Source organism: Mytilus californianus, unplaced genomic scaffold (genome assembly GCF_021869535.1).
Source record: "Mytilus californianus isolate M0D057914Y unplaced genomic scaffold, xbMytCali1.0.p SCAF_20, whole genome shotgun sequence".
NCBI classification, from domain to species: domain Eukaryota; kingdom Metazoa; phylum Mollusca; class Bivalvia; order Mytilida; family Mytilidae; genus Mytilus; species Mytilus californianus.
In genome coordinates, this window is record NW_026262669.1 from 6,155,365 (window position 1) to 6,183,073 (window position 27,709).

Consider the following 27,709-nt stretch of genomic DNA (forward strand, 5'->3'; position numbering starts at 1 on the left):
CAGCATACCATTTAGCAATGAATTATTAGAACGAAAATGGAATTAATTGAATTTGTAGTAAAGTGATAGTAGAACATTTCGATTTGAAAGCTTGGTCTGTCAGATTATTCAATAGTAAAGTCATTAGTCATGCCAAATATTGAAATTTGATATTTGTATGATTTCAAAGTGTCGCTTAATAAATTCAGAAATTATAAAGAAACTTAGGTTTTAACACCCTCAAGCAATGTTGACGTTAAGTTGGTATTATTATTTTCGTGTATGTTCCCTATGGTCATATACTTGAACTATGCTGATTATTATACGTCCTTTGATTTAAACATTTCTGCTTTGAGCGTTTCCCGTTAAGGTAAATTTAGAAAACAGAAAATGAAATCAATTCCGGTTTTTTGTTTTTTTGTATACTGTTGTTTGTTGTTTTGTCTATTGAGGTTCATGCCATGGTGTTGTCAGTTTATGTTCGACTAATTAGTTTGAATGTCTGTTTGGTATTTCTGCCTCTTTTGTAGACGGAACGCGTGTCTATCACACATCATGTTCGTGGTTTGTTTATTGTTTTACTTTACTATTGTACTAACACCATTGTATAAATATCGTTATATTATGAATTGCATACATAATTTTACGCTATGCTTATCTGTTTGCTACTTTACACTTACAAGCTGAAAAATTCAAATAAATATTCATAGAATACAGCATACCATTAAGCAATGAACTAAAGAAACGACAATGAAAAAAATTCAATAAGTAGTAAAGTGAACATGTTAAGATGACAGCTTGTTCTTTCAGAATATAACATTAATATTCTCATTAATCATGCCAAATATTGAAACGTGATATTTGTATGATTTCAAAGTTTTGCTTAATAGATTTAGAAATCATTAAAAAACTTAGTTTTCAACACATACAATTAAAGTTAACCTTAGGTTAATTTAATCAGTTTTGTTTATATAAAAAAAGGAGATGTGGTATGATTGCCAATGAGATAGCTATACACCGAAGTTCAAATGAAGTGAATGTAAGCAATTATAGGAAGCCGTACAGCCTTCAACAATGAGAAAAACCCATACCGTATGGTCGGCTATAAAAGAGCCCGACATGAACAATATGAAACAATTCAATTGAGAGAACTAACTGCTAATTTATAACAAAACAATTTACGAAAAACAAATATAACAGACACGAACCAACGACAACTACTAAACTACATGTTCTCTATGGTCATATACTTTAATTTTTTCGGTTATCATAAACCCTTGGCTTTAAACATTTCTGGTTTGAACGCTTTCCATGAAGGTAAATCATCACCAATTGTTGCTACATATACATCCCAGAAAAACTTCGAGTCTCCAAGAGTTATCATCATTGCTGCTATACCTTTAATTTCCATTTGATTTTCAACTTCGGCAACAACTAGATTGTTAGTGCTGGTTTCCACTTTGAGCTGCCTGTTTTGAAAGGCTTTTCAGTGTGATTTCTCATATTGGATAACAGTTCTTTTAGTCAGGGATTTGTTTGTGCTTTACTACCAAAAACAAAACTCGTGGCTGCATTTGTTACTAACTAAGAAAACTCGAGTTTTTTTTGGTATATTAAGAAAGAAATAGATAAATTCCAGATTCAAAAAAATGTCTTCAATAGGTATTACTTCTAATCTTTACATTACAATTTCCAAACAAATTAACAGCATCATTATTTAAGTAGTACATATTACGCTTTTAAATGCTTGATTTCGAATATATTTTAGTGAATTTTTGGTAATGGTGTAAAAAAAATTCCGTAAAATTGTTTTTTTTATTTACATCTGATGTCTTCGTTAGGGGGGGGAGGGGGGTGGATAATGGTTGGAATATTATTTCGGTACTCCATCTATATTTCAGGGTATATACGACCACCACAATGTTTGATAGGGTTTATTTCAATCAGTTTTTCAGGGGGTCTTTTTTGGTCCTTTGTCTTTTACTTTTGTATAGTCCATTCTTCTCTCAAAATTAACAATTTATCATTTATATGTAGTTTCATATAGTAGCGCTTGGATATAGGGAACATACTGTACATTCAGAAATTACAAAAGGATAAAATTTGCCAACATTATAACTGTCATTTCAACTTCCAATAATAATATTTGTATGCAGAATTCCCTGAAATGCTCATTATTCGACAATCTCAATCAAATATGGCAGCACTAACTGCATTCATTATTTATATGATTTTCTAGATTTTGTGTCTTCCCTATCATTGCTCATTTTATTGATTGTTGCTGCTTGTGATGAAGCTTCTGAGCAAAGTGTTCATATTGTTAAAGATGGATTCATCTCTTTAAAAGTTAACTGACGCCAACTTGATATAGTTATTCGTTATGAAATAGCTGTATCACAGATAACTACGCGTATGCTCCTATGTTTTAACCACAATCTCGTGTTCTTTTCCATTAGCCACCAAATGCAACGTATCATCAAATTCTAACATCCCGTGCAACACGATCAATTTATATTTTCACGGAAGCAAATCATGTTTGTCCGACTCATGTATGTAATATCTACCCTTTTACGCTCAATCTAAGTGTCAAAGCCAGAAAAAGTTTGAAAACCATTGGAACTTATATACTGGAGTTTAACTATTTGTTAAGCTTTTTACACTATCTATTTCTTTGATGAGTTTTTGCTCTACTCCTTGCTAAGCAAAATATGTTCCGGTTGGTTTATAAATAAGAACGACTGCAATCGACACTACATGACATTTACGTTCATATTCACAGATATATTTTTTGTGTTTAAACTTTTATTTCAGATTCAAACTATCAATACCTTATGTAATTTTATTCCTTAAATCCGTAAGAAGTGAATGCCTACAGAATGTAACAATCAGACAGAATCAGAAAAATGTATCTTTATCAAATGATTTATAACATGTAGCTAGTGAATTGAGACACAAACATATATCGGTCAACCAATTCGTAAAAATTATCAATTGGCGATATCAGTAGTTCTTTCTCTTAACACTTTGGAGCAGGTTTTCATTAATACGCATACCCGTGTTAATGAATTATGTATATTGTTAACAGGCACGAGCGTCAAGTGTAAACTAAGATATGTATCCGAAATCGTTAGATATAAAAGTACGACCGATCCATGTGTTTGCACGATTATTTAACAATTTTCTCTATCGTATTTAAAACAAGAGAAACACCGTGTCTGGATCTGCGTCACAGCATACAGTAGACCCCTTTCGAGTTATGGTCTTCGCCGAAAAAGTTTGTCAAATATGCGCGCCTTTATGACGTAATTTTTCAGATAGAGGGGACCGCCTGTATCCCTGCACTATCAAAGTTCATCAAGCATCTTCGTGATCATCATTATGCAGGCTAATCTAAATATTATGTTTGTTCCGTAGGTACTTAATCACAATTCCATAATGACAACTGCGCTGATTATCAATTATAAGAATTTAATTTGCCGAATGATTCGAGCAACATAAAATCATATTTTCTAACCGCTCGCTCAACATTGGAAGGAAGTGACGATGCCCCTAAACGCACGAATGATGTTTACTAAAACCAAAGATTTGGACAAAAATGCAACGAAATGGAAACTAGTCTATTGATTGAGGGACATGTACACTAAAACATAACTTATCACTTCCATTCAATCAAGCCAAGAAAACTTTGACGAAAAGTGTCCTTGTAATATTTTGAACTATCGGCAAACAGAAAGAGGCTGTACAGCAGATGTAACAATTGTTTTACACGCTACAATTCAACATTATCAAGCTGCACACCAAATATAATATAATTCTCTTTCAACGAAGCCGCGAAAACTTCGACGAAGTTTTCTATCAAAGGTCTGTCGGACGTACGAAAGGAATTACGAAAGAACGGAATGACGGACGCAGTCAAGTGTTTACTGGACTTGTTCTCGATGTTGGCAAAACAGGTACAAAAACATTCTAGTCAAACTAGTTGCAAGGTTTATGTCATTAAAAAGAAAGAAAACGTATTGAAATATAATCATAAAATTCTATAAAGCAAGAAAATTAACATTCACAAAAATCATACATATTACTAAAATACTAAATAGAAATATAATACAATCTACGTGGTTACTATTTTAATGGCAGACACAACGGATTAATCAAATATATGTCTGATGATTGAATTCACATTCAGAAATACAGTGTAGGATATATACATATTGTGGTTAACTTGAACAATAACTTGAAGTACTAGAAAAATGTACAATTTTAATTTGTTTCGAATCAATTGCTTAAATACTTAAACGACACGTTATAATGCTTTTTAATACGTAAGGTTCTACACTAAAATTAAATGTAGGATACATAGAAAAGTAAAAAAAAATCGAATGGTTTAGGTTCTTTTTCTAACAACGGACACTAAAATGTCAATAATTCATTGTTGTTTTGTAACACTTGATTTTTATGAAGTGTAGCTAATTATTTCGAAATTGATATAATACTAAGTCACAAGAGAAAATTTAATTGTTATCTGATAAACGAAAATATCAAAGTATGAATGATTCGTGTGATCCATTTTAGTAAACTATTTGCAAAGTTTGTCTTTTTATGTTGTCAGAATCACACATATTACAACATAAAACTAACATACAAATAAAACAAGGAAACATTATATTTGTTTTCCATTATTGTTTTATCAGAAGAAAGTGTTTTATATGATTTCTGTGTCTCGCAAATGTTTTGTTACTTGCTGTATCTTTACTCCCATATACATTTCATCAATCTGAAAAAATAAATGAAATGAATGTTTTGTGTTTTACCTTAGTATATGCATCATATTTGAAACGCATTGCAAGTTAAAACTTTGTTCGTCATAGGTGTGAGTGAATGTTTGCTTACATCTTAGAAGTTTTATTGCCCTCAACATTACATATACTTCCGTATATCTAGTTTTGAAATATCTAACTAGTTTGATATACTGAACAAATCCTTAAGGACTGTTATTGGTTTATTTGTTTGATCTTGTATTTGGTCACGATTTGACTCAATAAATATTTTGGACTGATGTTGCTTACGATCAGTTTTATGGAACAGCAGTCATACAATTCATGTCTTCCGATGTTGCAGCATTTTAACAAGAACATCGTCTCCCCTTTGTAAAAGTGATAGTATAGATCCTCTAATAACAGTACATGCTAGTTCTGTATTTTGATTAATATATATATAGTCACTTTATTTTTTGAAATTATCTGTATCTGATGAGTATGTATCCGGTCTATAAGAGTATCAATCTTTTCAAATGAAACCGAGTTATGTCAGAGACGACCATACCACTTAACTAAACAAATAGTGTCCTTCATAAGAAGCAACTTGCAAACATAAATTACCTTATCTCTTTACAAAAACAATTTTAAAAGATACTACCGCAGAAACATGCTATTTTGTGCATATCCTTATCGATCAGTTAGTAATTAGATGTATTGTACTTGTTCATGTAAATTTTAAATATGAAACAAATTAATTGAAAAAATAAACATGTTATACTACGCGTATAGCTATCAGTTATACAATTGTGTATAATCATTATATGTACTTCTTTTGATGACTAATGCATATAATGTACATCCGCGCCATCGAAGAAAACTATAAATCGTAAGCTTTATCTTCAATACTTACTCTCCACAGGTACAGCTACAACGAGAACATATTATATCATGACTTTTGTCAAAATTTATTTACCTATCGGACCTAACTATTTTTCTATAGTTTGAAATGGTTCACATATTGTCATTTTAGGATTTTTTTAGCTTACTTAATATACGGTATTTGTATTTCTCACTATTGGAAAAGCCCGTAATGTGACTTATTGCAACTAACATCAACATAATTTACTCTATGTTGGGTAGCTGTCTCATTGACAATTCTACCACATTTTGTAATGTTTATCCTATTCGCTAATAGATTAATGACTGAACACATAATTTATCAAATTAAAATATTCAAGTTTATTTGATTTTTTTATAAGCAAAGTAACAGTGTTATTTATGCAACAGTTTTTATATTGTCAAACATTGCAACTATCACCTTTATCCACTTTTATAAGACGACTGCCATTTGTCATATGATTCATATGACAACAAATGTTCAAAGTTTTTAGTATCAGTTTTCGATTTGGTTTTTGACAGTTACGGAATAAAGTTAAATAATGCATATATTTGAAATAGTAGTGATATGATATATATATATTTCTCTAATTCTTCGTCATTTTATCCCTTTCTGCACCCATTGTATAAAAAAAATTTAATCAACGTGTGATTCGTTTGATCTCAGTTCTTCATTGGCTAAAATCCGATTATGACGTCGAATTTTCTTGCTTTCCTCTGAATTTCCTATTGTGACGTCACATAGAAAGAACACATCCTTTTGCAGATCATTCGAAAAGAAGGAATAAATTTGCCTGCGTATTGTTTGAAAATCATTAGAGAAACAGATTCCACCACCAAATCTCGAGTAATACGATATTTATCCACTCTCGACAATTAAATTTTAAATATTTAAAACGCTCGGCGAGCCTCGCGTTTAAATTTGAAAATTTAACTGTCTCGAGTGGATAAATATCGTATCACACTCGATGCAGTGGTAGAATCTATATATATATATATATTGAATAACACAAAAGACAACGCATATTTTTTTTTTTTTTTTTTTGTAATTCTAGAAATTTGTTTTAAAAACAGACGTCATACATTTATTATTAATCGGAAACAACTTTGCCTGGCGACGATTAATGAAATAACCATCGGTTTTAAACATTTCTGCTTTGAGCGTTTCCCGTTAAGGTAAATTTAGAAAACAGCACATGAAATCAATCCCGGTTATTTTGTTTTTTGTATATTGTTGTTTGTCGTTTTGTCTGTTGAGGTTATGCCATGGCGTTGTCAGTTTATGTTCGACTAATTAGTTTGAATGTCAGTTTTGGTATTTCCGCCTATTTTGTAGACGGAACGCGCGTCTATCGCACATCATTTTCATGGTATGTTTATTTTTTTACTTTACTACTCTACTAACACCATTGTATAAATATCGTTATATGATGAATTGCATAGATACTTGTATACGCTATACTTATCTGTTTGCTACTTGACACTTACAAGCTGAAATATTCAAATAAATATTCATAGAATACAGTATACCATTAAGCAATTAATTATAGAAACGACAATGAAATTAATTGAATAAGTAGTAAAGTGAACATGTTAAGATGACAGCTTGTTCTTTCAGATTATTGAATTAGTATTGTCATTAATCATACCAAATATTGAAATGTGATATTTGTATGATTTCAAAGTTTCGCTTAATAGATTGATCAATCATTAAAAAAACTTAGGTTTCAACACATGCAATTAAAGTTAACCTTAGGTTGATTCAACCAGTTTTGTTTATATAAAAATAAGGAGATGTGGTATGATTGACAATGAGACAGCTATACACCAACGTTCAAATGAAGTGAATGTAAGCAATTATAGGCAACCGTACATCCTTCAACAATGAGAAAAACCCATACCGTATGGTCGGCTATAAAAGAGCCCGACATGAACAATATGACACAATTCGATTGATAAAACTAACTGCTAATTTATAACAAAACAATTTACGAAAAACAAATATAACAGACACGAACCAACGACAACTACTGAACTACAGGTTCATTATGGTCACATACTTTAACTGTTTCGGTTATTATAAATCCTTGGCTTTAAATTGTTCTGGTTTGAACGCTTTCCATGAAGGTAAATCATCAACAAACAGTACATACAATCATATCCGGTTTTGTGTATTTAGTATACTGTTTGGTGTCTTTTTGTCAGTTTGGGTTTTAGCCATGGCGTTGTCAGTTTATTTTCTACCTTTAAGTTTGACTGTCTCTTTGGTATTTTCCGCCTCTTATTTAGACGAAACGAGCGTTTGGCATACATAATTTTTATCCTGGTATATTTTTTATATTGTTTTATGATATAATATATTACTACTGTCAGTGCATGTTTAATTCTATGCAAAAAATGAATCAATTCGGAAGTATTTGGTCTATACAAATATAACGATTTTGTTTTCTAACTACATTATTTGGACATATATTAAGTTTCGGGTTGTTAAACAAAATAAAGTTACATTGAATGTTTTTATGATCGAATTGATCACTTTAACCATACGTGTTATAGAAGAGGGAAACAGGTTGATGTCAAACATCTTTGAAAAACCCCATATGAATGTGTATTGTTCAATTGTTTCTGTTTGAATTTAAATTACTTAGATTTTTTTTTTTAAATATAATACTGATACCTAATTGACCAATTTGTTAGGTTATTTTTACTCATCTTATTCCATCACTTTATCATCTCGTTTGGTACGGTATTAGGAAACCTTCTTGTCATATAGAACGAATGTGGTGAACAACATTTGATTACGTTCTAGTTGATAAACAAACATAATAAAAATGCAAAATGCTTGAAATGTGACATTCATTATCAAAAGTGAAGAACCTCATGTAAAAAACATGTATTAAAGATACAATCTGAATACTTGTCAACCCCCAGCTCTGTGTTTCTTTTTAAAAAAAATGACGATCGAATAAAATAAAGTTGAAAGACTAAATAAAGTATGAAAAAGAAGAACATTGAGGAACTACAATCTGAACAGTTTTGCAAAATACAGCTTATCAAAGACCTTTAATGTTGGTATTGTAAGTTATTGATAAGTAAAATGTTTGCTCACTTACTTTTTGGTGGGGTTTGTGTTGCTTATTCTTACGTTTTCTATGTTGTGTCATCTGTACTTTTATTTGTCTGTTTGTGTTTTTATTTTTGGACATGGCGTTGTCAGTTTGTTTTCGATCTATGAGTTTGACTGTCCCTCTGGTATCTTTCGTCCCTCTTTTACTAATGCTGAGACGTTTACAATTGCGAACATATTAGATATAAAAAAAAGAATATGAAATTTCACCAACGTACACGAAACTATAGGACTTACAACCTTAGGAGTTACTGTTTCAACGATCAGTCAGCAGTCATCGATCAGTCAAGTTCACGCTAAACTCCCGTCATCAATCAATCAGACTAATAGCGAAAGTCTTTGACTAATCGGACCGATTTACCGTAATTTCTGACGTTTTGAACTCTACTAGGTCACATAATGAAATTTTACAAACTAAAACGGAAAAAAAAGAAGCCCGACAAGTTAAAACTAATCACTAAGCAAAGTTATCACATCTAAAATGTTACGTTTGTTAATAGTGAGGTGAAATATGCTGATAGAACTAAAATTTTAATTTTATAAAAAAATGCGATTGTAGTTAATATAAAGGCATTTTTTCATCAAACCCGACTAGTGCTAAAACGTTGTTAATTGCGATTGCTAAAATCTACTAAATTTGCCGAAATGGTCTAAAAATCAGTCAAACAAATATTGCAAATTTAGGTGCATGATTTTAATGAATTAAAGAAATATGCAAAGGGGACACTATAAAAAATGCAAACAAAATATAAAGTATGTTTTCTCTTACATTCATCATCTTTTATGTAGAACAACTATTCCTGATGTGCAAAAATAATTATATGGTTGATGATTTCCATTACAATATAATAAAATGAAGAAATAATTGTATTTGAATTTAACACAAAACTGTAAAGGTATCTATATCCATATACTACTCACATTTGTACTAAAATCCAATGGTGGGTCATGATTTACATTAAAATAAAGAAATAATTGCATTCTTTTTCAACACAAACAAAAGTTTAAGCATATTAATCCTTAAGTTATTATAAGTATATGAAAAATAACGTATCCAGAGGCATTTTAAAGAAATGATGACAAACAACAGGGCACTATTTTTGATAAAAACTAATTGCATTTTTTAACAATTCGAACAACATTTTTAGTATCTTTTTTTCTGATAAGATAAACAACTGTCATACAAGTTGAAGGTTTAACTAGCTTTTAATCAAGGTTTAACCCACCATTTTCGTCGGAAGATGCCTGTACGAAGTCAGGAATACAACAATTGTTTTACACTTGTTCCGTTGATTGTAAGCGATTGATTTTGGAAGTCTTTATGCATTTTTACGTTTTGAATATGCTTCTAAGTTTGGTATTTTTATTATGCTTTTTAATGATCATATCTTATGAAAACCACAATTTTAAAATGTTACTAACTTATTTGTTATATTCATCATAATTTACGAAACACAAACGAGGTTCATTAGTTTCATTAGAATAAAGAAATAATCCAGCCAGAGGCATTATGAATAATTGATTGCAAACAACAGTGCATAATGTTTTTATAAAAAGAAGAAAAATTGGCATTTTTTAATAATGTATGTTTGCAGTCAATTATTCATTCAAAAAACACAAATCAAAGGATTGTTCATGAATTCCATTTAATTTTGAATAAAACAATAATTCAATTTTTATTCAATACAAACAAAAGTTTAAGCATCTGTATCCTTATCATGCTTATAGTATTCAAATTTTATAACAATAATTACTTATCCAGAGGCATTCAAAACTACATTACTCTATTTTTTATAATAAGAAGTCATTTTGAGTTTTTTAAACAATGAGAACAAATTGTTTGTATCTTTTCTTTGATATTCATCAAATCATACAAAAAACAATCCATCCTGATGCTCGAAAGTACCAACAACTATTAGATTATTCATATTTTATAAAATATCTCATCCTGAGGCCTTTGAAACGACGGATTTTAAATACAGGTGCCTTGATTTTTTTCAAAAAAAAAATGTGAGCATCTTTCTCTAATATTCAGAAAAACAACCCAAGTTGAGGTACAAATAGTACTAAAATGCAATGGCATTAAAGAAATAATTGCAATCTTATTCTACACACATAAGTTAAAGAATCTTTATTCTTCGAATATCCACATTTTATAAAAAAAACTCATCAAAAGCGTATACAATGACCATTTGTCTATAAAAGTGCATTGATTTTGATAAGAAAGAAGAAATGTTGGTATTTTTAAGCAATGCAAACACAATTTAACTAACTTAACTGTTATATTCATCATAATTTATGAAAAACATTAGTGGTTCATCATTTTGGTTCTTAAAATGGCAAAATATCTTCTTAATTTCGCCATTTATAAAAAAAAAACAAGTTAATGCATTATTCGTGTATCCATACATCATAAACGTTACTCATCAAAAGGCGGTTGAAATGTTGATTTGCGAATAAAAGTGCATTTATTTTCATGAAAAAAGAAGAAATATGGGTATTTTTAAACAATACAAACAAAATTTACTAACTTATCCGTTATAATCATCATAATTTACGAAACACAACCTATTTATGTTCAAAAAGTACTAAAAACCAATAGTGGTTCATGATTTTCATCAAAATAAAGAAATAATTTAGCCCTTATTCAATACACAAGTAAGTTTAATCATCTGCAATCTAAGTTTATTAAAAAAAAAATAACCCATCTAGAGGGTAATTGCAAACAACAGTGCATGAATGTTTTTATAAAAAGAAGAAATACTGACATTTTTAAACAATGTGTTTAAAATGTTTGCCACGTATTGCATATATTCATTATATTTTATGAAAATAAACCCATTATGATGTACAAAAAGTACAAAAATCAAATGGTTGTTCATGAACTTCAGTTAAACAAAACAAAAATTACATTCTTATTCCAAATAAAAAAAAACAAAAGTTTAGGCAACTGTATCCTTAAAGTATCAAATCTTATAAAATTAATTAATTATCCAGAAGCATTATAACTATTTGATTGCAACCAACAGCGCATAATTGTTTTATAAAAGGAGAAACATTGACATGTTTAAACAATGCGAACAAAATGTGTGTATCTTTTTTCTGATATTCGTTTTATTTTACGAAAAACCGTCTAACCTGATGTACAAAAAGTATTAAAACATGGCAGTTCATATTTTCATAAAATACAGCAATTGTTGCACTCTTATTTAACACCAACATAAGTGTAAGCATCAATATCCTTAGCCTAATCACAATTTATACAACTCATCTAGAGGCACTTGAAATGACTGACTGAATATAAAAGTTCATTTATTTTCATATAAAAGAAGAAATATGGCAATTTTTAAACAATTCAAACAAAATGTTAGTAACTTATCATTTACATTTGTCATATTTTGAGACAAAGAACCCAACCTGTTTTACAAATGTACCGATACCAATGACAGATTTATAATAAAATAAAGACACAAATGGACTCTTAATCAACACAAACAGGGCTATAATTATCTTTACTGTTATATCATTTACATTTTGTGAAAACTAATTAACCTAGTGACATTAAAATGCATGACTGCTAAATAGGGTACTCATTTCAAATGATATAATTTTATATTTTTTAAGTGGTATACAAACATTCTGAGCATGCTATGATTGTGCTATAATGTACTTTATTTAGCAGAAAATTAAAAGAACCAATAATGAAGCAATCAGATATATCGCATTTAAAGTCATTTATACATTTTTGTCTTATGTTATTGGGACAAGTTGGATACATATTTTAAGGTAACCGTGTTTTCTAAGAGGTCCGTATTTATCGCATGTAAATAGTGCGGAGTTCGTTTTACATAAGAAGTCAAATCAGATATGTATTCGCCGATCCGTGCATACAATTAATTGACTGATCTATCAATGACGGTTGTCACGATAACTGCCAGATAAAATCTGTGAGATGAGTCAAATAAGCTTCATTGTATCGATCAACGATCAGTCGTTGATAAGTCAAGTTTGCGTCACCGATTGTTCACCGACTAGAAAAGTTTACGTCAAACAGTAACACCTAAGGTTTCAAGTATAGTATACATTATTTTGATGTTTTCATCAAATAACAGAAATCATTATTCTGATTAGTTACATTTTCAAACAGAGACCAAATAAATTTCCTCGTTTGTTCTCTACCAGTTAAGTTTGAAGTTTAATTACATTTCCATTCACACATTGGAATATATTTCTAATACAACACTGTAAATAGGTAATTAAATTTATCGCAAATATGACAAATGAACGTTCATATCCGGGATATTTCCACAGACAAAAACACAAAAATGTGAAACATTACAGCTCACCACATGGTTTTGAGCAAAAACCTATACCTTATGAAAATATTCAGTGGAGATACAAGTATTATAATTTGGTACGCCAGACGCAATCTTTGTTTATATCATACTCCTCGTTGGAGGATATAAAAAATACAAAATTGAAGAGCATTTTAAAACAAATATTACAAAAAAATGAGACCTTTACGGCCAAGGTCATCTATGCCTTGAAGTAAAAAATCTTTTAGAGCTTTGAATACATTTTGTAAATAGTTAATTTATAAAATGACCGTATCAATAATATTTCATTTCAAAACAAAAGTACTTTCTATTGGACTGGTGATACTTTAAGGAACGAAATGTCCACCACAGTCGCATAGAACAAGTTATTGTAAAAACACCAGGACACGTGTATTATAATATGGTTAAGCAGACACGCAATTGTTTACAAAATACAAATCGACTATTAAATGTAAAAATGGCATTAACTGTCTGCAAAAAGCATGATCATATACTGTGCTTAACTATAGATTTCAATAAGATATATGACCATACGTGTTATGGATAACAATACCTATATGAAGAGGATGATCATACACTGTGCTTAACTATAGATTTCGATAAGATATATGACCATACGTGTTATGGATAACAATACCCATATGAAGAGGATGATCATTTGCTGTGCTTAACTATTGATTTCGATAAGATATATGACCATACGTGTTAAGGATAACAATACCTATATGAAGAGGATGATCATATACTGTGCCTGACTATAGATTTCGATAAGATATATGACCATACGTGTTATGGATAACAATACCTATATGAAGAGGATGATCATATACTGTGCTGAACTATAGATTTCGATAAGATATATGATCATACGTGTTATGGATAACAATACCTATATGAAGAGGATGATCATACACTGTGCCTAACTATAGATTTCGATAAGATATATGACCATACGTGTTATGGATAACAATACCTATATGAAGAGGATGATCATATACTGTGCCTAACTATAGATTTCGATAAGATATATGACCATACATGTTATGGATAACAATACCTATATGAAGAGGATGAGCATATACTGTGTTTAACTATAGATTTCGATAAGATATATGACCATACGTGTTATGGATAACAATACCTATATGAAGAGGATGATCATATACTGTGCTGAACTATAGATTTCGATAAGATATATGACCATACGTGTTATGGATAACAATACCTATATCAAGAGGATGATCATATACTGTGTTAACTATAGATGTCGATAACATATATGACCATACGTGTTTTGGATAACAACACTTATATCAAGAGGATGATCATATGCTGTGCTTAACTATGGACTTCGATAAGATATATGACCATACGTGTTATGGATAACAATACCTATATGAAGAGGATGATCATATACTGTGCTTAACTATAGATTTCGATAAGATATATGACCATACGTGTTATGGATAACAATATCTATATGAAGAGGATGATCATATACTGTGCTTAACTATAGATTTCGATAAGATATATGACCATACGTGTTATGGATAACAATACCTATATGAAGAGGATGATCATATACTGTGCTTAACTATATATTTCGATAAGATATATGACCATACGTGTTATGGATAACAACACCTATATGAAGAGGATGATCATATACTGTGCTTAACTATATATTTCGATAAGATATATGACCATACGTGTTATGGATAACAAAACCTATATGAAGAGGATGATCATCTACTGTGCTTAACTATAGATTTCGATAAGATATATGACCATACGTGTTATGGATAACAATACCTATATGAAGAGGATGATCATATACTGTGCTTAACTATAGGTCTCGATAAGATATATGACAATGCGTGTTATGGATAACAATACCTATATAAAGAGGATGATCATATACTGCGCCTAACTATAGATTTCGATAAGATATATGACCATACGTGTTATGGATAACAATACTTATATAAATAACAAGGTGTGGTAAGATTACCACTGAGACAACAATCCACTCGAGATCAAATGAAGAGGATGTTTAGTAACGTATTAAATGTTTGAAACAAAATGAATGGTGTTCATTCCAAAGATAAAAGATAAAAAGAGAGGCGAAAGATACCAGAGGGACGATCAAACTCACAGATCGAAAACAAACCGACAACGCCAGGGCTAAACAATAAAAAGACAAACAGACAAATAAAAGTACACAAGACAAAACATAGAAAACTAAAGACTAAGCAACACGAACCCCACCAAAAACTAGGGGTGATCTCAGGTGCTCCGGAAGGGTGAGCAGATCCTGCTCCACATGTGGCACCCATCGTGTTGCTCATGTTATTACAAATCCGATAAATAGTCTAATTCGGTAGGTAACATTCGTGGTGAAAAAGGAAGTGAATTTTAATAACTTTACCTTTAAGATTATTTTAATTCTGGAAAACCATACGTTTACATGGATCGTTTGTCTATTTATTAGCATTATATACGACATAACAATATTAACTATAACTACAGTTGGGTGCAGACCAAGCATTACATGTAGACCATCGGAAAAAGTTAACGCGGCGTTTACTTGCGTGCACTTCATGTAAACGCCGCGTTAACTTTGCGTTAACTCCGAAATTTCAGTAGACATAAAAAGTAAACGGGCGTTTACTTTTGCGTTTACCTCCGCCTTAACGCGAAAATGGCGCGTCTTCTAATTTTGTTAAGAGTAAACGGGCGTTTACTTTCGCGTTCACTTCGGTGTTAACGTGAAAAAAGGTGCGTCTTCTTTATTCGTAAAAAGTAAACGCACGTACATTTGTAGTAAACGCGCGTTAACGCAGATTATCATCGTATCCTGAATACACTGACCTTTATATCAGAATTAAATGACCAACTGGTCATTTTTGATTGACATATTGACGAATGCAGTTAATGATATTACACCTCTTCAATTAGTTGAAAATGAAAATAAACAGTTCAAGCATGTCCTTCTTTTATCCAAATAATTGGATCGAATCAACCAATTTGCACTTTATTATGTAAATCTATTTAGCCTCATAGTAAATCGGTAATATTTCTATGTCAGGATGGATTGTATAATACCATCTATGGGGCTTTTTACTGATAAAGCGGACATCATGATCGCCTTAATATATATAGTACAGCTTGCACACTTCGTCTAGTCATGTACTTCTGATTATAACAATGACAGCAATATTGGAACACAATGACTACACAGTTTTGTCGAGAACAATTTAGAGTGCCAGCATGTGCTCTTTTTATTCAAAATATTGAATCGTAAAAAAATATCAGTAGGTTCGATACGTCAGGCTGACTTGTATAACACAATTATTTGACCGCATCAACAAAAATTGACCATATTTGCACTTTATTTTAAAATATATATAGCCTTATAGTCAATATGTAATATTTCTGTGTGAGGATGGCTGCAATATTGGAATACAATGACTACAAAAGTTTGTCCGCATCACTTTAGAGTGCCAGCATGTCCTCTTTTTATTCAAAATATTGAAACGTAAAAAAAATTAAGAAGTTTCGATACCTCAGGCTGACTCGTATAACAAAATTGTTTTTGTCCGCATCAACCAAAACTGACCATATTTACACTTTACTATATAAATCTTATAGTCGCATAGTTAATTAGTAATATTTTTATATCATGATTGATTATCTAATAAAAGTAACAGCAGTATTGGAACACAATGACTACAAAATTTTATCCGTATCAATTTAGAGTGCCAGCATGTCCTCTTTTTATTCAAAATATTGAATCGTAAAAAAATATTAGTAGTTACGATTACTCAGGCTGACTCGTATAACACAATTATTTGACGCATCAACCAACGGACCATATTTGCACTGTATTATGTAAATCTTATAGTTGCATAGAAAATCAGTAATAATTTTATGTCAGGATACATTGTATAATACAAATAACAGCAAGATTGGAACACAATGACTACAAAATTTTGTGCGCATCAATTTAGAGTGCCAGCATGTCCTCCTTAGTATTCTAAATATTGAAACGTAAAACAGTTTCAGTATTTTTGATACCTCAGGATGACTCATATAACAAAATTATTTGTCTGCATCAACCCAAAACTAACCATATTTGCACATTATTATGTAAATCTTATAGTTGCATAGTAAATCATTGATATTTTTATGTCAGAATTGATTGTTGTCCATTCGTTTGATTTGTTTTGTCTTTTGATTTTGCCATGTGATTAGGGACTTTCCGATTGAATTTTCCTCGGAGTTCAGTAATTTTGTGATTTGAATTTTTTGTATAATACAAATGACAGCAAAATTGGAACACAATGACTACAAAATTTTGTGCGCATCAATTTAGAGTGCCCGCATGTCCTCTTTTTATTCAAAATATTGAAACGTAAAAAAAATTCAGTAGTTTTTATATCTCAGGCTGACTTGTATAACAAACTTATTTGTCCACATCAACAAAAATTGACCATAGTTGCACTTTTTTATGTCAATCTTATAGTCGCATAGTAAATTAGTAATATTGTTATGTCAGGATTGATTGTATAATACAAATGACAGTAAGATTGGAACACAATGACTACACAATTTAATCCGCTTCAAATTAGAGTGCCAGCATGTCCTCGTTTTATTCAAAATATTGAATCGTAAATAAATATCAGTAGTTTTGATACCTCAGGCTGACTCGAAGAACAGAATAATTTGACTGCATCAACCAAAATTGACCATATTTGCACTTTATTATGTAAATCTTATAGTTGCAAAGTAATTCAGTGATATTTTTATGTCAGGATGGATAGTATAATACAAATGACAGCAACATTGGAACACAATAGCTACAAAATGTTGTCCACATCAGATAAGAGTGCCAGCATTTCCTCTTTTTATTCAAAATATTGAATCGTTAACATATTTCAGTACTTTTGATACATCAGGCTGACTCGTATAACAAAATTATTTGTCTACATCAACCCAAAACTGACCATATTTGCACTTTATGATTTCATAATACGAATACGAAAGTTTTATTTTAATTCGATTTACATATAACAATACAAACATAAGCTCTTGAGAGCTTTTAACTGACTATAAAATACGATAAAATGATTGATACAACCAGTTAGCGCGCAAAGTAAACGCGCGTTTTCTTTCACGTGCACGTAAAAATACACTTGTGAAATCTGTAGTAAACGCCCGTTTACTTTTACAAAGTGCACGTAAAATAAACTTTTGAAATCTGAAGTAAACGCCCGTTTACTACTGACTGAACGGACACAGAGCAAACGCGCGTTTACTCGGGTTGACATTAGAAATTTCCATTTTGACGGCGTTAACATAATTGTAGTAAACACGCGTTTACTAGTAAACGCAAAAATTGAAGTGAAATAACGAAATATGTGCACGCGGCGTTAACGTGCGTTTACCTTATGTAATGCTTGGTCTCCACTCAACTGTAAAGTAAGGACATTCATTTGAACGGTTATTTGTATATGTGAGGGCGAACTCACAGTAAGGCATTCATATTTTTAAAAGAGGGTCAAAGCTGAGATGCGATAACGGTATGATTGTCTATAGGTTGACTCTGAATAGACGCTAAGGCCTTGAATCTAGACCAAAACAATAGTTTCATTCTTCAAAAACGTTGGTGTAGTGTTTACGTCCTAACAATACAATGTTGTTGGTTGCTTAGCTGACCAGCACGAACACAAAACGCTTTCCAAATACGTGTGGTTATTTCAAATACAGATCTTTTATCTTGTGGAAATAAACTTTGAAAATGATGATATCAATTAATTCAACCTGACAAAAGTGCATACACTGTATGTGTTTAGCATAAGAAAATGTTGATCAGAAAATATTCAAGTTATAATTTAGGATATATTTTAAAAATTAGTTACAAAAAACCTATTCATTATTTACGTGGATACATTTATCTGAATGTTCACCTGTATTTGATTAGACATTTGATAGAAACGTTTTGAAATAATCTTAAAAGTATGAAAAAAACGTTTTAATAACAATACGATCTCAATATTACCTTCTCCTTTCAAAGGTATTAATACGCATATGATATGAGGCATTCGTTCTGATTGACATTTAACATTAACTAAATCGAAAGGGTTGTTACTTATGGCGTATGTATTACATTAAAAATGACAATATCTCTATGATTCTCATATACGAATAGGTTGTATTTTTACTTCTATGGAATTGCGTCTTTATCTACTGAACATTTTATATTTTCCTTATTTGAATAAAAACATCACATACAAAATTTACTGTATACTTATCTGCTTGGAACAAAACACTTACAATTGACTGAAAAAAAAAAAAAAAAATACAAGTTTAAATAAATATATATATAAAAAAAAAACACCACTTCATCAATTTTTTAAAAATTTGATCAATAAATTGTTTTAAAGTGTTTACGGCTCTAAAGTTGAAACAGCATTTTCTTAGACGTGATAGCTAACAAAGAGAAATAAATATAATCAGATTTTTTTTAAACAAGACAATAACATATCGTTTAGTTTCATTATTTTATAATCAAACTTTGGGGGAATAAAGGTGGAATACCACCAAATCATAGTACGTTACATCCCGTGCATACAAAAAAGGGTCGAAAAAAAATTTTCCCTTGACTTTGACAGTTGTAGGAAATTAATCCTTAATTTCATTACAGTAAAAAATAATCTGAGTCATCAACATATATCTTGGGTGTTTCAAAGCACCATCCTTTTTTATTTAGTGTTTCTATAAAATATTTTGGAAACATTAAGTAACATGATTACTTAAGCTTGTAAACAGGAAATAAAAGGGTGGACATTTGATTGGTTAACTTACAGCGATGGTTATTATCTTATATGCAATGAAATGTTATGTAGTACAATAGGATAAAACTTTACTAATGCCAAATATTTCTTTATTTGAAAGAAAGATAAATGCTGCCCAATTTTTTGAAAAGTGCATATTTAACAAAGACTAATAGGGGAAAGTAAATGGTGGTATTACACCTAAAGATACAATTAGTATCACATTTGTTTACATATGATTTATGAAGCCCAATGTATAAAAAAAAACATTGAAATATTTCAGAAGTTACAAGGAAAACATGCAATACAGCAAAAACAATCATAATATAGAGATAATTTCAAACTTTAGACTTTATCAATTATAATAACACATCAATTGCTTATGTATCAATCTTTTATTCTACATTGTTTACGCACGTATCACAGTATACTTATCTGTCTTGTAAATAACACTTACTAGCTGAAAAAAACAATAATACAAGTTTAATATCTGGAAAAATATGTTAAGCTACTCACGATACAAAACATCATAATCTCAAAAACATCAATGCATACAATTTAGAAAATATAGTAATCATATATGTTGTAAAAGAAGTGCAGATGTCTGTCCAGTTAAATTAATCATATCAACACAGACCTCAGAGAGGATAGTATCTGTAAAGGAACACTATAAGGTATGCTCGATTTTTATAGCTGTAAACTGATTTTAGAGAAATTAAGCCTTTTAAAGTCGTCGTTACATTTGATTTGATGTGCTTGTTGAAGCTAACATAATTCAGTACTGCAATAACTACATAATTACATTTTTTAATAGTTGTTAGCAAGTTGTAAGCTTGATACTTAGATATAGCAAATTGAACAATGATAAAAAAAGTAAATTTCTTTTTAGTAATTTCCTCTTTCAAAATCACTCAGTGCGAACAATATCTAGATTGAAACATATTCAACTGATGCTCAAATTTCATTAATTCAATAAGGAGAGGCAAATCATGCAAAAACAAAACTCGGGGATTCGCATGATCTCCAACAGGAGCTAGTCGGCGTGTGTCAATGGGACAAATGATACCAGATATGCATGATCTCCAACAGGAGCTAGTCGGCGTACGTCAATGGGAAAAATGATACCTGATATGCATGCATCACTTACCAGTCCATACTTAGTCAAAACATCACTATCGGGAATACGACACAATCGGTAAATTTATAGATCAGACGACTGTTCTTATATACAAAGCTCTAAGACAACCAAAACATGTCGCTAGTTAGTTGAGAACCATCGATTGTAACTGTGAACTTCTGTAATGTCGAATCAGTATGTTAGTGCTGAAAAATTGAAAGTTGAAATCGTTTGTCATAGATTCTAGATTGTGTCAATTTTGAAAAAAAAATCAAGATATAAAGCAGATCTGCTACTTTCGGTATATGAGGTGTAAGCACACGCGGAAATGTGGGTTATTGAATTACAAAACATCGTCGATATTTCCGATAATGGAATCAAAGAACTTTGCAAGGTGTTTTTTGTCATTTTCTTTGAGATGATTTTGAAAATAAAGTTATGCCTAAGGTGCTTATTGTTGGATTAGACATACATAGCAGGAGGTGCAAATCCTGCAATGTTCTCCTGTGTTATACAAAGACATGTGACATTTAAGCAAAACATCGGAATGACAGTAGTTCGCTGTACGGCCTTTAACAATGAGAAAACCTAGTCCCCATAGCCAGTTATACAATGAATATTCAACTTGTAAAACAAGGTTTGTATGTGTGCAACACATCTCACAGTGTGTTTGCACGAACTTTATGATTGCTTCATTAAATATGTGTTTTTTTTTTTTTATTCATTTAAAAAGCAAGGATTGTTTTGTTATTGAATAATACCAGCCGAGAGATAAAAAAACAATAAAATAGTTAAAATGCTTTTTGGCATTCAATTTTTTTGCAAACAAATGCTAAAAATATTTAGAAACAAAAGCGGACAACTTAACTTTGAACTCATGATCCATCTCGAATAAAATAAAATAAAACAACGTTACCTAGTTCATTTATATGATATTTAGGTTAAAAGTAACTATATGCTCAGGATTCATTTGTTTTTTTCACAGTTTGATTTAGAAGAAAAAGTTTTATTTAGAAGAAAAACCATGGTTATAAAATACAAATAATTACACCATAACTAACACAATTCTATATTAATATTCTTGTAATGGTTAGAAAATACATCAAAAAACACCATTACAAACTGAATCCAAATTTCATATTGTATTTTTAGAAATTTAACTGTGACGTCACTTTTTGTGGCGTTGATACATTCGTGTGACGTATAGTTCATTATTCTATAGTGCTGTATTTGTTTTCTGTCGTAAATTAATTTTAGGTGTTCGTTGTTATTCTGTGGTTTAAATGTTGAAATGGAATATTATTATAATATTATTTATTAATGTATTTCTCTGTCAAAAATGTTCTTGCATTTATTTGTACTTTAGTCCTGTCACGCAATGTTGTCATTTTAGCGGATTTTTTAGCATTGCTATATAAGCGGGAGGTTTGGCTAGTTATAAAACCAGGTTCAACCCACCATTTTTTTCCTAAAATGTCCTGTACCTAGTCAGGAATATGGCAATGGTTATCACATAGTCCGTTTTTATAGCAGTTCAAAGTTTCTGTTGTTCCGTTCATATATACCTTCAAACTGTGCAAATCGTATCAATATGACATAATTAACAGAAATAACGATAAAACAATGTTATGCTTATCTATATAAAAATAATAAGAATAAGATGTGGTATGATTGCAAATGAGACAACTTACCACCACAGACCAAATGACATAGATATTAACAACTATAGGTCACTGTACGGTCTTCAACAATGAGCAAAACCTTTACAAAATACAAAGCTATAAAAGGCCCAGAAATGACAAACTAGAAATTAACGGCCTGATTTATATACAAAACAATGAACTAAAAAACAAATATGATATACAGCAACAAACGACAACCACTGAATTACAGGCTCCTGGCTTGGGAAAGGCATTTACAGAATGTTAGTATGTTTTAAGTTTACCATTACATGAATTCGTCTGCAAAGAAGGGGGTTACGAGCTGTGGTGAAACAAAAATATTTGAAAACTTTGAGTTTCTGCTGCATCAGTAACATTTAAATTCGGTTTGTGATAATGTTCGTGTAGTTATACAGTATTTGAAACTGAGGTTGTCCATTTAAGATTTAAAATCACTGGCCCCAAACATTTTTTATTTCATCGAGTGAAAGGTATTATAGGATCACTTGTGTTAGACGTGTTGATTAATTCATCTTTTTTTGAAGGTTATAAATGTATACACAACATATTCTCTTATCCACAAGTGATGTCTAGTGTCAATTCCTTATTTTTTTATTTAATTTATTCGATGTATATATTTTGAACAAAAGTTCTATCATCAATGCCCCCCTTCCTATTTTCAAATTGAAAACGGACTTCGAAAAATACCGCGAATGTGAGCTGATTCCTATTTGAATTTTTCTTAGGGGTAACAGTTACACGGGAGACATTATTTAATATCTAGACAGCTACTTTTCTTATGTCTTTATAATTTCAACGAAAAAATAACTTAATTTAAAAAAAAAAACATAAAAAATGGCAATTCATCAATATAATTTACCAACTCAAAAAAAGAACTGCTTATTGATACTTATAGACATATTTACTTCATAAAATTGAAATTTCCAGGATAAGGGTATTTCGTAAGAGTAAATTATCGGCATAAATGTTGTTCCCGGATAAGTGTATGACAGTCCCGCAATCGATTATGAGTAACAGTTACGTATTGTTTATCGAGTACAACTAGTCTTCTTATTTATACCCAAAATCAGTAATGTAAACAAATGTGGTTATGTCCTGATGTGACATGCACAGGTACACATTTGCCAACTAATAGCCCCTTGTTTTCTTTCTTTTGTTTTTTCAGGTTTAGTTTTTGTCGTCCGTAGTCTGTTCTGATAGTAACGGGTTTAATGTCAAGAAGTCAATTATGATAAAAGTCCTTTACGTGATGAGAAATTTGAGAAATAAAGGATTATATTTCTATGGGTGCCAAGTCATACCGGCATTCACGGAAACACAGTTGTAGATCAGGTAGCAAAGAATTTCCTGACCGACCCTATATCCAAATGAGAAATAACATATAATTATTTTAAATCTAATAAAATAGAATATGTTTTAGATGTATGGAAAAACGCTTGGAGTAAAAGGAACGACAATAAATTTCATGAAATTAAACCAACTTTATGAAAGCATTTAAACAAATTTATAAGCAGAAAAGATAAGTGTGTTATTTCTAGATGCCCTATTGGTCATGCTAGAAATACACACAAATATCTTTTAAAAAATGAAATTCAACCAGTATGTATACCTTGCGATTGCAAGTATACTATTAAAAACCAATTGTTCAGAGAAAATTTGAAGGTCTTTCCACATTAAATTTCTAAATAACTAACAAGAAGCTACTTTCAGTTTACTCAGAGTTACTATTGGTGTCCAATCACAAGTTTCTTCATACTGATTAAAAAAAATTGGTTTCTATATACAATTGTCTAAAATAAGAGAGATAATTTGCTACTTCTGTTTACTCCTCCGTAGCACATGAGTTTACAACTAGATTATCTTTTATCGATGTATTGTCGTGATAACCACTTGGTTTCTTACATGAGTTTTGTTTGGATATCGTCAGTAGTCTCTTTTGATTGACTCTTTGTGGTGATATTTGTTCAGTCTCTCTGTTTTTTTTTTTTCTATTTCTTACGCCAGTAATAATCTGGTTTTGGGTATAAAAAAAAAATATGTTTTTTAAATTTTTGTTTTCGACAGTATTTTGGGAATGGAGTTTTCACGTTCAGCAGATTTTTTCTCTCATAAATCAAGGAAAAATTCAAGATTACACATGGCATCATTATCATTTTGTTACTGTTTGATGCTTCGTCTTGTATAACTTACTAAATTATAAACCATTTACATATGAAGTTGTTTTTATCATCTGATTATGATATAAATGATATATGATATTAAGTCGTACTCCTTCCATGCTACAGAGCATAGGAGGCGTCACAATTGTCGATATAGTTTAATTCAATCAGTTTTCCTTGTTTTCGTCTTTGTCTTTTGCCTTTGTATTGTCAGTTCTTCTCTTAAAATGACCAATTTATCATTTATAAGTAGTTACATACAGTAGCGCTTGCCTATGGGAACATTTTGTAAATTCCAATATTACAAAAGGATAGAGTTCGCCAAAATAAAAATAAAATGCATTTCAACTTAGACAATAGTATTTCCTGAAATGTATATTTATCAACAATCACAATGAAATATGCCATCATTAATTTCTGAATTCCTTGTTTATACGATTTTCAAATATTGATTTACTTGTAAGTGTCTTCTGGCAAGATAACCATTGAACAATGTGTTCCTATTGGAAACGATGAAATTATATCTTCAAATACTCAAGATTCACTGACGCCATCTTGAAATACTTTACGGTAATGGTATAGCTTTGTCACAGATATCCACGCGTATGTTCAAATTTTTGTACCCACAATCTCTTGTTCTTTTCCTCAGACACAAAATACAACGTATTATCGATTTTTTTACCTCCTGAACAACATGATACATTTATATGTACACTGCAGCAAATCATGTTCCTCCGACTCATGTATGTAATATATACCCTTTATGTTCCCTGTTAGTGTTAAAGCCAGAAAGAGTTTGAATGTTGCTAGCAGAAAAACAAATTTGTTCTAGTTGGTTTACAAATAAAAACGACTGTTATCAAGGTTACATGGCATTTCCTCGCACTATCACATTAATTGTTGTGTGTTTAAATTTTAATTTCAGATTAAAAATATTAATAATACATATATTTCAATTTTAAAAATTAGTAGATATAAGAAATGGATGCTGTGTCACTAAGTCAAAATGTAACAATCTGACATAATTAGACGATTACAATTTCATCAGAAGAACTTAGACCGCGAAACCATGTCACTAGTGAGTTGATACACATACATACCATATTGGTCAATAAATTCTTAAAATGTATGTAGTATATAACTCTATTCGAGCAAGTTTTCAGTAAGGAGCAAACCCGTGTTAATGAAGTGTTTAAAGTGTGGAAGAGCTTCAAGTTTTTACTAAGATATTAAACACCATAAGATGGAGCAGATAGTGTGTTACTTCTAAGAAATTATGGGTAACATTGAGCATTTACTTTTTATCTGATATCCGAACAACTGATGCATGTGTTTGATTAGTCAATAAGTGTCTTTTCCGTGTTTAATACAAGGCTAATACCATGTCTGGAACTGCGTCGCTGCATACAATCATTTTGGATGACATTGTTACGGCCAGAAATCACCTTTAACTTGTAGCCAACAAAAGACACAAATCAATAATAATATTTATCAGGATTTATTATACACAAGTTTACAAGAAATATTATACAAATTGAAATGTTAACTTATCTGTTAAGTTATATGTCCGGTCTTTTGTCTTTTCTTTATTTGGAATTATTTTCTTAACTGTACGGAATATGTCCATTCTAGTATGATGTAGTTAACGTAAATAAAGTATCAATACAACAACTTCAGAGAACTTCTGTGAATCCAAGTAAATTAATGTCTAAAAAAGTATAATTTCGGTGTCTGTATATGTAGTTGTCACGGAAACCTCTAGAACACTGTAGAAGCGAAACTCCTAGAATATGGTGGAAGTTTAAATTACACACCGTATATTATGATCATTTCAGAATTAATATGTCAGTCAAATAGAAAGTTCTAATCATTCCATCAGTATCTATGATTGTTCAAGTGATTTCTAAACTGCACAATTATAACATTATTTTGTAAACAACTATAAATATGATGTAAGCATATTATAAATATTATAAGGCCACACAAAACAAATTAGGCCAAGATAAATAAACATGATAATAAAAATAACATAACAACATGTATACTGAAACATAACTAATCATTCCTTTCAATCAGGCCAAGTAAACTTTTATGAACATTCTCCTTGTACAATCAGAGTTATTTTGAACTATTGGCAAACAGAAAGTCGCCACAACTCAACATTATCAAGTTGCGCACCAAATATGAAATAAGTCCCTTTCAACGAAGCCGTGAAAACGTTGACGAAATGTTTCTATCAAAGACATGACGATGTGGGCGAAACAGGTAAAACACATTCTAGTCAAACCAGTTGCAAATTTACTTCATGATTTCGAAAGACTACACATTTAAATATAATCATAACATTTTATAAAACAAAAGAAATAACATTCATATACATATTACAAAATTATGTATAGTAGTCTCGCGCGTTAAATATAATACAATTTCAATCTACATGTTTACTAGTTTAAATGCAGAAACAACGTATAAATCAAATATATGTATGATAATTGAATCCACATAAAGAAATACATTGTAGGGTCATAGACATATTGTGTACAATTTGAATAATAACTTGAAGTACTAGAAAAGTCTACAGTGTTGATTTGTTTCGAATCAATTACCTAAGGACTATTCCGACAGTGTATAATGCTTTTCAATACGTTAAGTTTTATAATAACATTTTTTGTAGGATAAATAGAAAAGTGAAATCAATTTGAATGAGTAACGGACACTAGGATATAGATTGTAGTTATATAACACTTGATTGGTAAGAAGTATAGCTAATTATTTTGAATTTGATATAATATTCAGTTACGGGAGAGCATTTAATAAT

General features: G+C 30.6%; 1 long non-coding RNA gene across 1 annotated transcript in view; it reads left to right on the top strand.

The window, feature by feature from the left end:
• The window catches only part of LOC127731638 (uncharacterized), a 46,788-nt gene that overhangs the window by 749 nt on the left and 18,330 nt on the right, over positions 1 to 27,709 (top strand). The gene's annotated exons all lie outside the window — the stretch shown is intronic.